This window comes from Trichosurus vulpecula, chromosome 7 (genome assembly GCF_011100635.1).
Source record: "Trichosurus vulpecula isolate mTriVul1 chromosome 7, mTriVul1.pri, whole genome shotgun sequence".
Lineage (NCBI taxonomy): Eukaryota > Metazoa > Chordata > Mammalia > Diprotodontia > Phalangeridae > Trichosurus > Trichosurus vulpecula.
The window spans coordinates 115,038,281-115,053,531 of NC_050579.1; the positions used below are offsets into that span (position 1 = coordinate 115,038,281).

A 15,251-nucleotide genomic window follows, 5' to 3' on the forward strand; every position below is an offset into this window, starting at 1 on the left:
GAACATTCAAACATCCAAATGGATATCGTCCCCATTAATACCTTCAGAGACTGTACCCTTATCCCAATCATGTTCTCATTGCTAAAAATATTTCTGGAACTCTTCTTTTGGAATTCCCTTTGGAACTACAATGGAAATAACACTCTACTCACTCACCTCCCCAACCAAGCCAAACAACTCTGCAAACAGCCTTTATCAAGAAAGCAACCCTTGTAGAGATATGACTTGACAACAGCTGTAACCCCCATCTCCTCAATACAGACACTGAAGACCTGGAAAAGAAAATTCCTGATACCAAAGTCCTTGGTATGGTCAAATGGTTCAACATCAGAAATAGATATGGTTTTTATCAATGGAAATGACATTTTAAAAGATGCATGACCATCTGTTTTGCTGCTATAAACGAAGGACCACTGGGTCTTTCTATCTGACTAGCAGCAGAAACCTCCTACGTGAGTTATCTCTCTTAGAATGTGAGCTCTTTTATAAACAGGCCATTTTTAAGGGAGGAAAACTAGGCTTTCATTAACTGATTTTTTTTTAAAAAAAATGTTTCAAAATCATTAATAAGTGCAGAAAAGCAAATTAAAACAACTCTGAAGTTCTTCAGATTAGCAAAGTGGACAAAAAGCTTGAGAAAAACTTAGAAAGAAAATTACAAATGTTGGAAGGGCTACTGGAAACAAAAGGAATTGTTGGTAGAGCTGTAAATTGATTCAGCCACTTTGAAAGAAACTTAAATTATGCCCCCCAAACTGCTAAACTTTGCATAACCTTTGACTCAGTTATACCACTACTAAGTCTCCGTATGAAAGTAATGTGCTGTGAGAAATGACGAAGGGGACAGTTTTAGAGAAACCTGGGAAGACTTGTTACAACTTATGCAGAACAATCTCAGCAGAATCAGAAGAACAATTTATACAATGACAACAGTATGAAGGCAAAGTGAATGACTAAAGAACTCTGATCAGCATAGTCACCCACCACAATGATGATGATGATAACGAAAATTAGCATTTAATTTAATTTAAAGTTTGCAAAGCACTGGGCTAGTTGCTTTTTACAAATATCATCTCATTTGATCCTCGCAACCCCTCTGGGAGGCAAGTGCTATTATTATTCCCATTTTACAGATGAGGAAATTAAGGCTGAGAAAAGTTACGTGACTTGTCCAAGGCCACGTAGCTAGGAAGTGTTTGAGGTAGGATTTGAACTCAGGTATTCCTACCTCCGAGTCCAAGATTCTATTTACTGCATTACCTAGCTGCCTCTGATGATTCTAGAAGAACCATGATGAAATATGCTACCCACCCTCCATGATGGATTCAAGAGGCGGAATGAAATACATATTTTGAGACATGGACAGTGTGGGAATTTGTTTCGTTTGACTATACATGTTTGTTACAAGGGTTTTGTTTTTCCTTCTGTTTTTTTTTTTTTTTAAAGATGGGGAGGTAGGAAGAAGAAGAAAAAATACACATTAGTAAGTCAAAAAAATAAAATGAAATTTTACAGTGCCGGGAGAACACTGTACACAGCAACATCAACACTGTGTGAGGACCAATTTTGTTACACTTAGCTCTTCTAAGCAATGCAATGATCAAAGACTCAAGATGGAAAACGAGATCCACATCCAGGGAAAGAACTATGGAGTCTGGATGCAGATTGAAGCTCACTATTTTCTCTTTTTTATTGTTTTTTGTTTGTTCTTTCTCATGGCTTTTCCCTTTTGTTCTGATTCTTCTTTCAAACACGACTAATGTGGAAATGTGTTTAATATGATCATACATGTATAGCTTAAATCAGATTGCATGCTGTCTTGGGGAGGGGAGAGTGGAGGGAGGAGGGAAAATTTTAGAACTCAAAATCTTATAAAAGCAAATGCTGAAAACTAATAATAAATAAATTTTTTTTTAAAAATAAAATTTTTAAAAAGGAGGGTCATCTTGAGAGAAGGGAGTAGAAGTTCCTTCCTTTTCTATTTGTAACCTCAATACTTTGCACATAGTGTTTTTTATTTCATGCATTCATTCATACAGCAATGTCATTATTTTTAAAATATGCATTTATTTTTAGCCAAAATGGTATTGTCCAGCTTGATCACCCACATTATTCATAACACCTGGCTCTGAATGTTTGGTTCATCTACTGTTAACAGATAAACATCTGTCATTATTGAGGGCAAGAAAACGATTGTGTCCCAGGCTCTGGAGACAAGCATTTTAAGAAATAATAATTTCACTAGAATAAGTACAGAGCCCATTCAGGTGACTATTTGAAGGGGAAAACTCAACTGGAGGCATAAATTCCAGGATGTTAATGTTCTTTATAATCTGTTATATTCCTTTACAATCATGCTGAGACCCAGAGGTGGGACAAAAGAATATATCTTGTGTGGTCAAACTGACTGGGATATGAAAACCATCCAAGGGTGACTTGATTACCACCCACTCTGTTCTCTGTCACCATGGTTGTGGTCCCCTCCACCCAAGTCAAAGATCTCTTTGCAGGTTAGATGGTATGAATGGGAGAGAGGTTAAACCAGGGGCAGGGAACCTGTGGCCTCAGGGGCAACATGTGGTTTCCAGGTCCTAGGGTGTGGCCTTTTGACTGAGTCCAAGTTTTACAGAACAAATCCTTTTATTAAGGGCATTTGTTCTGGGAAGTTTGTATTCAATCAAAGGGCTGCACTTGAGGACCTAGAGGGGCCCATGTGGCCTCGAGGCTGCAGGTTCCCCACCCTTGCATTAAATCTTTGGTGGTAAGTGTGGGGATCCTACAATTGACAGGTGGAACTATCAAGTAACAAAAAAAAATGTTAGGGAAGAGAACAAGTGACCAACAAACACATAAGGGGAAAATCAACCTGCCTTTTGTAGCCCACTTCCTGGATTAATCCTATTATATTAAAGTCTAAGTTTTTAAAAAAGCTTATCAAAATACAAAGAAGTATGCCTCTCCCTGCCATACACCTTAGAACATAATTTTACCACATAGCAAGATTTACCAAATAAGGATATAAGCAAATGCCAAATGTATGTTTATAAAATTATGATTTATAGTGGGATACTTTGGAAGAAAAAAAATACAATTTTCTTTTGTGTTACATGAAGGCAACGTTTCACCTTCCGATCTTATCTCATTCTATTCTTGTGAGTACAGAAGGTGAACTTAAATGTCCATCAAAAGAAATGACAACAACCAAGGATGTGCAATGGTAGAAAAGGCCAAATGTTCAGGTGAACTTGTAACATAGAGGAATTGATCTTGTCTCATCTTTTGTTATGGATGATAAAAAAAGGCAAATTCAAAATCTTTTAAAAGTCCCACCAGATCCTCACAAAAAGATACATGTTTTCTTCTAAAATCAGTCTTCATCCAGAAGCAGTTCCCAAGCAGCAACTAAGTACAATATTCAAACCTCAAGAAATTAAGGACAGCGGATAGAGCACCAGGCCTGCAGGCAGAAAGACCTGAGTTCAAATGAGACCTCAGACATTAACGAGCTGTGTGACTCTGGGGAAGTCATTTAACCCTGTTTACCTCAGTTTCCTCAACTATAAAATGAGCTGGAGAAGGAAATGGCAAACCACTCTAGTATCTTTGTCAAGAAAACCTCAAATGAGGTCATGAAGAGTTAGACATGACTGAAGCGGCTCAAATCACTTACTTTAAGCTATAATCCAGATTTTTTTTTTAAGGGAGAAGTAACATTAAGAACCCAAAGCAGGAAAAATAATTATTTGTGGTGCTTTATAAAAAATAAAAATTAATTCTGAAAATTGGTGATGTATTTTCTCACAGAATGATAAAGAGGACAAAAGAAACTGGCCATTAAGAAGGTTTTAGAAAAAAATGAGTCCAAAATGTTAGATCTTAAAAAGAAGGAAGGAAGAGAGAAAGGAAGGAAAGAAAGTAGAGAGGAAGCAAAAGAAGATAGAGAAGAAGGGCAGAATAGAAAAGGAGAGAGGGAGAAGGGAGGAAGGAAGGAAAAAAGAAAAGAAAGAAGGAAGGAAGGAACAAAGGAAGGAAGGAAATACAGATTGCCACCTTTCATACACACACATACACAAACACACACAATAAATTGCAGATAATCAACAGAAGGAAGGAACAATCATTAAAGAAGTTCAGGAAAGATTTCTTGAAGAAAGTAGGCCTTTAGCTCCAACTTAAAGGAAGCCAGGAGGCAGAGAAAAGGAGGGACAGAGTATGAAACATGGGAAATAGCCAGGAACAATGCAAGCATCATATACAAGGAATAGGAAAGAGGCCAGTATTGCTGGATCACAAAATATGGGGCAACACAATGAGACTGGAAAGATAGGAAGAGGCTGGGTTGTAGAGGGGTGTGTAAGCCACATAGGATTTTCTACTTCATCCTGGAGGCAGTTGCGTGGATTGGAGTGGGGAAAGACGTGAAGCTAATGTGTTTGGGACACTTGAATATAATTATCATGTAACTGCATTGTGGAATAAGTGTGGGAAAAGCAGGAGATTTGGCATCAAAGGACCTGCATTTAAATCCTGGCTCTACTAATTACTACCTGTGTGACCTTGGGTAAATAATTTTTCACCTCTGTGGCCCCAATTTCCACGCAAAGAAAATAAGGGGTTGGACTAGGCTGATCTACAAGGCAGTAAATAGTTCATAATATTTTTGGACATGATTTTAACATCAAAACATGTCATGAATCACCACATGACAGTCATGCTACTAGCATTTCACTTGAGACCCAAAAATGACCATTCTTAGCAAATACCTTTGCTAACCAATTGCCATAATTCCAAGGACCCCCAAGCGTCCTTAGCCCACAGGATGGGAACTAGTACTCCAAAATCCTTCCCAATTCTGGAATCTTTAAGTCAAACGTGTATCCCTATTTTATGTTTTATTTTCTAAAAGGAGAAAGCTTCTATCAGGTGCCTAGTAAGAAGCCATTAAGTTCCTTCTAAGCTAATAAGAAATACACTGGGTTATTTCCAGGAGATAATTTTTAATATCTTCTCCAAGGTGCTCGTACGACTTACTTTGATGTATCTCTCAGCTCATCAATGTGGGTATTCCATCCAAGAGAGTATCTCACAATCTATCCACACCTTGTCTCTAGAGCAGGGCCCTCATGGGGTCACACCTCACAGTTTAAGAAGTGCTAAAGGAGTTGAGAGTGAAAAAGAAGCCCTGCTCTAGAGTAGGAGGATCAGGGTTCATATTCCACCTTTGATCCTTACTACTTGGAGCAATTAGGTGGCACAGAGGAGAGAGTACTAGGCCTGGAGTCAGGAAGACCTGAGTTCAAATCCAGTTTCAGACCCTTCCTAGCTATGTGACCCTGGGCAAGTCATTTAACTTTTTTGCTGCCTATTTCCTCCTCTGTCAAGAAATAATAGCACCAATCATCTGTTACCTTGGTTGTTGTGAGGATCAAACAAAACAATAATTGCAAAGCGCTTAGCCCAATACCAGGCACAGAGTAAGCACTACACAAATGTTAGCAATTATTATTACCTGTGTGACCCTGGGAACACCACTTGACCTCCCCTGCTTCATCAGTAAAATGAGTGGCTCTGGACCTCCACCACAGAGCCGTGTTATTTTGCCTTTTATCAGGACAGGCGTTGATCATTATTGTTGGACTGTTAGGGCAGCCTTAACAAACCGGTCATTTTAACATCCCTTCCAGCTCTAGCCATGATTCTGAGCCTGTGGTTCTCATGCCACATATCCCTTTGCTCCACGACATCCTCCACCGAACATGCTGCAGACCTTCGAGAGCTCTCGATAGTTCACGAAGAGCAATGCAAAACATTCATTGTCCTTCAGTGGTCCCTCCCTTGTGGCTACAGGATCAACCTACCTCCTAAGGGAACTCTATTCTCCCCCCATAAATGACGGTGGAGAGCTAACACACCTGCATGCCAGTACCGTAGTCCTCAAAGCGCTTTATGAGGAAGTAGAAATGGCAATAAAGAAAACAAAGCGATGAAAATCAGTCAGAGTAGATCAAGGGTTTACATGCAAGGAGTTCTGCACATGCGCCAATACAATTTGGAGAACTCGAATAACTTATCTGATAACCATTTTATGTATGGACCAGAAGAAAAAAAAAGATCGGTGACATTCAAAAGAAGGAACAACAATAATAGACTGCATTTTATAGCTAAAGTAAGCAGACCACTTTAAACACAATGCCTCGTTTGATCGTCACAACTCTGTGAAGTGCCCAGATTGGCTCCATTTTGGCTCCATTTTGCAGAACAGGAAACTCAGGCTCAGAGAAGCTAAATGACCTCTTCAGAGTCACTGATACTAAATGTCTAAGGCAGGATTAAAATTCAAGTCTTCTCAACTCCAAGTCTAGTACTCTATCCAACTGGCACACAGACTATGCAAATGGAAAATGTAAACATTGTCTATCATATTGAAAAATTAAGTGTGTGCATCATTGCTTTAAAACACCCAAGACACCAATTTATTATTTATAGAGAAAGGCAGCAGGGTAGAGTGCAAAGAGCCTTGGATGTAAGGATTACAGACAACAAAAAGCGAAGCAGAGAGATAGGGGACTACTAGGGCAGAATGCTGCACATAATGTCAGACACTGTCAAAAAGCATCGGTTCAACAGAGGATTAGAATTCTAATCCTACCCATCAATTCATTCTATGTCCTTAGGTAAGTCACTTAAATTCCCTAGGTTTCAAGAAGATGAGGGAATTAGATGATATGATCTTTAAGGTCACTTCTATAGGCTATATTCTATGATTCCTAGCTGTAAGGCAGCTAAGTATTAGCTTGGTTTAGCTAATTATATAGAAGGCAAATACAATCATAACACAGCTATGTTACTTTACCTTTATTGCAAGAGACATTGGTCATTACTGGTAGACTGTTAGTGATGTCTGTTAAGATATCCTTAACAAATTGGTCATCTTAACAGTCATACCACGTGGCAATCCATTTATAACTAACTTCAGCTTACAAAACTAGTGCTCAGGTTAATATGTATCACATTTGACATCAAATAATTCTAAATGGATCCTAAGTATGCACAGGAGCTCAGGCTCAAAACAACTTGGCCTTTTCATGGACGAGGGACTTGTCCTCTTTTCTTTTGCTAACTGTACCCATGAGTCCAGCTAAGTGATGGGTGTTACAAGAGCGTTTAGATATTTTGGACGCCTTTGAAATTATCCAATTATCTAGATGAAAGCAAAAACACCTAAAGCAGGTGATCTTTTCATCAACCTCTCAGGAAAGAAAATAAGTTCAAAGTTGCTTATAAACTGTTGAAGCATGTAATATACGTTCACTTTGCCTTTATAGTCGATTGGCTCCACAGTACTCAGCTCTCCTGGAAAGCCCTCTCAAGTATTTTTGAGCTTGGAAAGTGCTTGATAAAACTAATGGTTCCGCATGACTCTGGTCCAAAGAGCCCGTCCACAGATACCAGAACACGTTCTCTGGGCACATTTAGATGGGAGTTTGTTACGAGCAGTTTAGAAGGGGCCAGAATAAGGAGCTGTTGGTTATAGTCCAGCTGCCTAAGTACTGCACCACTATTATCTCTCAGACTGTCAGCATACTTTTCAAGCTAGAACATAGTATTAAATTTTTTATTGTCTTAAAATCTGTAATCTCAGGGGAAGAGCTGTCAGTGTTTCTGATTTGTTTGGAACTATCCATCACATCATGAATAGCTATTTTAAATCAAGCATGCCAAAATTCTAGTACCTCTCAGTGTTCCGAATGCTCCTCCACCTTAAACCTTAAGTGTATCTGGAAAATCTTCTCTTCCAGACAGCATTCGGTGCTGAGGGGAGAGCTAGATTTGCGCTTTTCCCTACTTAGCACCCCCATCCCTCCACTCCATGGAAGTGTCCAAAGCTATGAGTTCAATACCCTTAAGTTATGGCAAAATCCTGGAGGGGATTATTTTCAATTAGTTAATAACAATATTATTCCACTGGGCTCCTACTCAAAAGCCTTTTTGACAGTAATTCCAGAGTCTCAAGAGCTACGTATGACTGCCTACCAAGCTAAAAAACAAATGACTTTCCTGCGTAGGCCCTTTGAAGGGTTGGATGTCTCTTAACTGAAAACCAGTCTAAGTTTGCAGGAGCTCCTCATCAGAGAGTATTGGTCACCAGGTAATTAACTGAGAGATGGAGAGTCACAACTATCTACCAAATCTAGACAAGCTGTCTACTAAATCAGGGTTGTGAGTGGAAGGTGACTATCTGTATTGGTAGACAAAGTACCCAATAAAATGAAATAAAAGATCTTTTCAAAGAATTAACAGCAGCTAATGGTTGCATTATGCACTAATGCTTAAAAATTGTTCTCCTGGCAACCCTGTGAGATAGGTAGTATAGGGATTATCCTTACTCGATCAAATAAAAATAGTAACGATAATAGCCAGCATTTACATAGTGCTTACTATGTACCAGGAGCCAGGCTAAGCGCTTTATAAATATTGTCTTATTTAATCCTCACAGCGACCCTGGGAGATTGGTGCTATTATTATTCCCATTTCACAATCGAGGAAACTGAGGCAAACAGGGATTAAGTGACTTGCCCAAGGTCACACAGCTTGGAGGAGTCTGAGACTGGATTTGAACTCAAGTCTTTCTGACTCTAGGCCCAGAAATATATCCATTATGACCTCTTGTTACCCCAGACCTACTATACGATCTAGCTGTCGTATACTTGACAGAAATGAGGCGTCTAAGGCTCAGATAAGGTGATCTGGCAAGGGTCACATAGGTAGTTATAGTTAGTTAAGTGTGAGAGGTGAAATTCAAACTGGGCTTCTGACTCAAGTCTATTTTCATTAAATACCATTATCAGCCATTAGTGTAGCAATAAAAAGGATAATTTTTAGTCATGGTGCCAATCTAATTTCTATACTTTTACTGATACAGAAATGCTGAAAGCATATTTCTCTTTCTTTCTTTCTCTCTGTCTCTCTGTATATATGTGTGTGTATGTGTCTGGGTATGCATGTCTACGCGCACACACACATATACACATACACACACACACACACACACACACACATATATATATACATATATATGTATAAATATTAAATCAGAGCCCAAATGAACAGATATTCTAGATCCTAAAAGATCTAGCCCCTAGAAAAAAATCATCAAAACTAAATCTTTCCAAAATATAATACCATGTAAATTCTGATAGCATCCTCTACATGTTGTGTTTTCAGATTTCTGCAAAACTGAGCTCCAATACCACTTTCCACACAAGACCTTTACTGATTCCACAGAGCCAGCTATTCATTCTCCATATTACTGAGCTTTCTCTTTCAAAGTTATAACCTCCAAGAAAGAAAAGTCCTTTAGTTTTCTTTTCAGGACTTTCATGCTATTTCTAATTCACAAATAGCGCATCATGTACTATATAATGTTAACAGTCCAAATTCATTAATGAAGAAAACGGTTTCTTATAGAACACTTTACAGATCTATTCCTTTTGTTTGTTTATCTGCTGTCCTCCTTCCAGTTTCATCCTTAGATGACCTCAGGATGATCAGCTTTAACTGGGTGTTTTATCAAGCTTTCTGAACTGGTATCCACAGAATATTAAAAGACTTTGGAGATCGCTACCGGCCTATGAGCTATGTGCTCCACAGAGGATTTATGGAAGCCCATGAAAAAGAATTAAACAAGATGATAAAGAGTAGAAAGTCTGTGATTTGTACAACTAGATGGAATATTTATTTCAATGAGAACACTAAACAATGGTAGGACAGAAAAATCATTGCTAAGAACAATTCTAGCCATCTTTAGAGAAGCTAAAAATCTGACTGCCTTCTTGTTGGTCTCCCTGTCTCATCTCTCCCCATTCCAGTCCATCTTCCACACAGCTGTCAAACTGATCTTCCAAAAGCACAGGTCTGACCATATCACCCCACTATTCAATCAAGTCCCAGCTGAAATACCACCTTCTCTAAGAAGCCTTTCCTGAACCCCCTTAATGCCAGTGCCTTTAGGCTGCTGATTATCTCCAATAATTTATTTTATTTTATATACACAGACGTGTGTGTGTGTGTGTGTGTGTGTGTGTGTGTGTGTGTGTTGTGTATCTCCTCTTTGGATATAAATATTTGCATTCTGTATTCCTCATTAGACTGTGAGCTTGAAAGTAGACATTGATTTTTTGCCTTTTTGTCTTTGTGTGTATTCCCAGTGCTTGGCACACAGTAGGAACTTAAAAACATGCTTGTTGACTTGACTATCTAGACTAGGGGTGGGGTACCTGTGCCCTCAAAGCCACATGTGGTCCTCTAGGTCCCGAAGTATGGCCCTAAGACTGAATCCAAACTTCAAAGAACAATTCCCCTTAATAAAAGGATCTGTTCTGTAAAACCTGGACTCGGTCAAAAGGCCACACCTGAGGACCTAGAAGGTCACATGTGGCCTTAAGGCTGCAGGTACCCCACCCCTGGTCTAGACTGTCTGCCACATTCGTAGTGTTTTAAGGTGATACCACCATTTCTTTGGCCAACAGAAAATATAATCCTATTACATTTATGTGGCCATTAACACTTTCTGAAATTCTACTAATTGTCAAGGTCTCTTTCTGAAAGGAACTTCTTGTTCTGGCCAGGAGGTAGAACAAATACTCTTTTCTTTTCAGGTTTCAGTAGTAAAATATCTATTACAAAAGGTAGAGAATAATTAAAAGTAAATATAGTAACTTAAGCAATCACACTAATAATGTAAACCTGTCTAATACTGAATTTAAACTTTTGTGAAAAGTTTTAACAGTATCTATATTTACCTTCTCTGAAAGAAAATCATGTGATACTCTTAAATACTACCTATTTATTACTCTGAAAAAAACAAATTTGGTTTTGTATTTCATTAGTGTCAACTCGAGGCATACTACAACATCTGTGGGCTCCTGACATTCTTCTGCAGGGAGTCTGATAGTAAGAATAATTTGGTCCATTATTTTCCCATTGGTTAAGAAGATCAAAGACTATGTGAACTGTGCATTAATCAATTTTTGCAAAATTTCTAAGGCTACAAAGGATGTGAAACAATTGCAATATTCAGATGCTCAAATGTTGAGGATAGGAAGCATAAATATTAAAAACACTTAAGATTGTTGAATTGTGATGGCAGTTTACCACTAATTATACCAGTTACTTTGATCACATCTGATTTGTCAAAATGTGTTCTTTTACAAGTACTCTAATGATGTTTAGGTTAAAATTTTTTTTAAAAAACTTACCCTTTGGATGATTTCTAGCATTTTTGGATAATTATGGAGTATATAATCACTTAAAATTCAAAGTTATGAATTGAAGAGAGTTAGAAAAGGATATTTGACTTCTGTAGTGATACCTAACATGGGTTCCTTGGCAAAATCAACTGAAGAAGAATAGAACAGGGGCACTAAGGCTTAAAAAAACACATGTACCTACACTGCAAGCTCAAACCAGTGTGATATGGCTTACCAAAATCAGGCTGCATAGCAACTGGAATAACAATGCGAGAGGTCTGGTAGGTATAGAGACAGGGTAAATGGTATGGTTTAGAGTACCTTAGTATTCCATTTTACCTAAAAGAAAAGACTTGGTGAATCCATCTCATCCAAGCACTGTGAGCGGTCAAGCAGACTGGATGGATTCTAGACAGCCCAGTGCAATGGCAAGGGGAAAGGGAAGATAAGAAGGCAGGGCATCCAGTTCAGTAGTGGCTGACCTTCCCACCACCTCTAGACAGTCTAGCGCTAGGGGATGAAGCAAAGGGAGTAGGGGGAGAATATGATATAAGATTATGAGCAATATTGTCTTGTAAACCTCAGTGAGAAGCAATGGAGAGTAGAACCAATGGAAAGAAAGATCAGAGAGAAACCCAACTAAGCAGTCATTCCAAGGGCTCTTGAGGATGGAGATGAAAGGAAGACAACAAGGCAGGGGTGGGGGTGGGGGGAGATGAAAAAAAATCTACAAAGATTTTTGTAACAGACTTTTTCACCATTTAAGGACAGCAGACCTACTATATACTTAGACTCTAATATATCTCAGTACCAGATATGCTTACAAGAGGCAGAAATATCACTAATGAAAACAGGAAAAGCAGATAAATTAGAGCAAGTATATATAGAAATGATATGTGATGAAGGTAACAAAGTTGTGAGGGTACTGAAGGATACATTCACAAGGTGAATCTGAAGGAGAGAATGATTATAAATGGATGGGAAAAGAGCCAAGATGATGGAATAAGCAGTAAATTGCCATAACTCTACCATATTCACTCCAAACAACAATAAAATAGCACCCCAAAACAAATCCTGGAACAGCAGAACCAGCAAAATGATGGGGTAATTCAATCTTTTAGTCCAAGAAATGTGGAAGATTGGCAAGAAAAGTGTGTCTCACTCAGGTAAAAGGGGAACACAGTTCAGGACCAGAAGTGTCCCAGAAAGCCAGCAGCAAGCCTCACCTCACCAAACCAGTGGGAGACCCTGAGCCTTCATGCAGTGGAGCAGGCAAATGCCAACACCAGGACCCCTCACATGCCTCAGCATAGCCAGGGGAATAAACAGACTCTACCTCCAAGAACTGTCACATGCTTCAGGGTAGCCCCAGGGACACAGGCAACTTCCAGTGGCCAGACCACCACTGCTTCATTGTAGCCCCAGGGAAATGCAGAAACACCCTACCAGCCTCAGTACATGCCAGACACCAGCACTGGGACCCTGGATCAGAATCAGGTAGGCTATCAGACCACTACAGCCTCCAGCAGCACCAGTCACCCCCCACCACAAACCTTCAGTGCAACACCAGACACAAGAGTCCCCTGTGAGCCTCAGTACAACACCAAGTAAACAGCCAGGGCCTGAAGCCACTGGCATAAGAAGCCTGAGACAGTGCCCTTTCCACCTGGGAGCAGAGCTCAAATTTAAGAAAAAGGGAAAAGGCCAAAAAAGATCAGCAGAAAACAACCAAAAAAAGTATCTGACCATAGACAGTTTTATGGTGACAGGGAAGATCAAGACAGAAACACAGAAGAGGACAAAAATGTTAAAACACCTACGGGCAAAACCCCAAAGAAAAATAGTAAGTGTTCTCAAGCCCAGAAAGAACTCATGGAAGAGCTCAAAAAGGAGCTTAAGAGTCATATAAGAGAGATATAGGAGAAAAATTGGGAAATGAGAGTGATGCAAGAGAATTATGAAAAAAGAGTCAACAGCTTGGAAAAAAGGAAACAACTTCTTAAAAAGCAGAACTGGCTAAATGGAAAAGGAGATACAAAAACCCACCCAAAAAAACCAACTCCTTAAAAAGTACAACTAGCCAAATAGAAAAGGAAGTACAAAAGCTAACTGAGGATTACAACTCCTTGAATTAGAATTGGGCAAGTGGAAGCTAATGACTCTATGAGATATCAAAAATAAATCAAACAAATTCAAAAGAATGAAAAAATAGAAGAAAATGTAAGATACCTCATTGGAAAAACAATTGACCTGGAAAATAGATGCAGGAGAGACAATGTCAGAATCATTGAACTATCTGAAAGCCATAATCAAAAGGAGGACCTGGACAGCATCTTTCGAGAAATTATCAAGGAAAATTGCCCTGCTATCCCAGAACCAGAGGGCAAAATAGGCATTGAAAGAATCCACTGATCACCTCAGGAAAGAGATCCCAAAATAAAGGAACATTATAGCCAAATTACAGAAACATCAGGTCAAGGAAAAAAGAAACAATTCAAGTATGAAGGAGTCACAATCTGAATTACACAGGATTTAGCAGCTACAATATTAAAAGATCAGAGGTCATGGGGCATGATATTCCAGAAGGCAAAGGATATAGGACTACAACCAAGAATCAGCCATCCGGTAAAATTAGGCATAATACTTCAAGGGAAAAACATAGTCATTCAACAAAATAGAAGGATTTCAAGCTTTCATAAGAAGAAGACCAGAACCAAACAAAAAACTTGATATCCAATATCAAGACCAAAGAGAAGCCTAAAAAGATAAAAAGGGAAAAGAAAACATATGGGTTTCCATGGAGCTATACTGTTTACATTCCTTCACAGGAAGATAATATTTAGAACTTTAAAAACTGTACCACTAATAGTACAGCTAGAAGGAATATACATAGAGGGCATGGGTATAAGGTGAATTTGAAGGAATAACATAAAAAAATTAAAATATTAGAAACAGCAGTACACTGGATGTGAAAGGAAGGGAGAGGTAGAATGGGACAAATTATTTCATGTGAAGAGATGCAAAAAAACTATTACAGTGGAGGAAAAGATGGGAGGGTGGGTGATGGGCACCACTTGAACCTTACTCTCATCAGTGTTGGCTCAAAGAGAGAACAATACATAAAATCAGTTGAATATAGAAATCTATCTTACCCAACAGAAAAGCAGGAGAGGAAAAGATTAAGTAAAGGGGGAGGGGCTGACAGAAGAGAGGGCAGACTAGAGGAGGTGACAGAAGCAAAACACTGTCATGGAGGAAAAGGGTGAAAGGAGAGAGAGGAAAAACAGGATGGAGGGAAATACACAGGGAGTAATCATAACCGTGAATGGGAAGAATTCTCCCATAAAATGGAAGCAGAAAGCAGAGTGGATCAAAAACCAGAATTTTATATAAGTTGTTCACAAGAAACACACTTGAAGCAGAGACACACACACAGAGTAAAGGTAAGGGGATGGAGTAGAATCTATTATACTTCAGATGAAATAAAAAAGCAGGAGTAGCAATCCTGATCTCAGATAAACCAAAGGCAAAAATAGACTTAATTAAAAGAGATAAGAAAGGAAACTACATCTTGCTAAAAGGTACCACAGACAATAAAGTAATACCAAAACTAAACATATATGCCCCAAGTTGTATAGCATCCAAATTCATTTTTTTCTTTTAAATTTATTTATTTTTAGTTTACAACATTCATTTCCACAAGTTTCTGAGTTCCAAATTTTCTCCCTCTTCCTCTCCTTCCCCCTCTCCACCCAAGACAGCATGTAATCCACTATAGGTCCTACATATACCTTTACATTAAACATATTTTCACAATAGTCCAGTTGTAAAGAAGAATTATAATCAATGGAATGAACCACGAGAAAGAACAAATAAAACAAAACAAAACAAAAAAAGAGAGAGAGAGCAAAAGGTTTGCTTCAATCTGCATTCAATCTCCATAATTCTTTCTATGGATGTGGATAGCTTTTTCTGTCATGAGTCCTTTGAGTTGCCTTAGAA

The 15,251-nt window shown here is 38.7% G+C and overlaps 1 protein-coding gene across 2 annotated transcripts in view; it reads right to left on the reverse strand.

Moving 5' to 3' along the window:
* Positions 1–15,251, reverse strand: part of AIG1 (androgen induced 1) — a 330,569-nt gene that overhangs the window by 275,033 nt on the left and 40,285 nt on the right. The gene's annotated exons all lie outside the window — the stretch shown is intronic.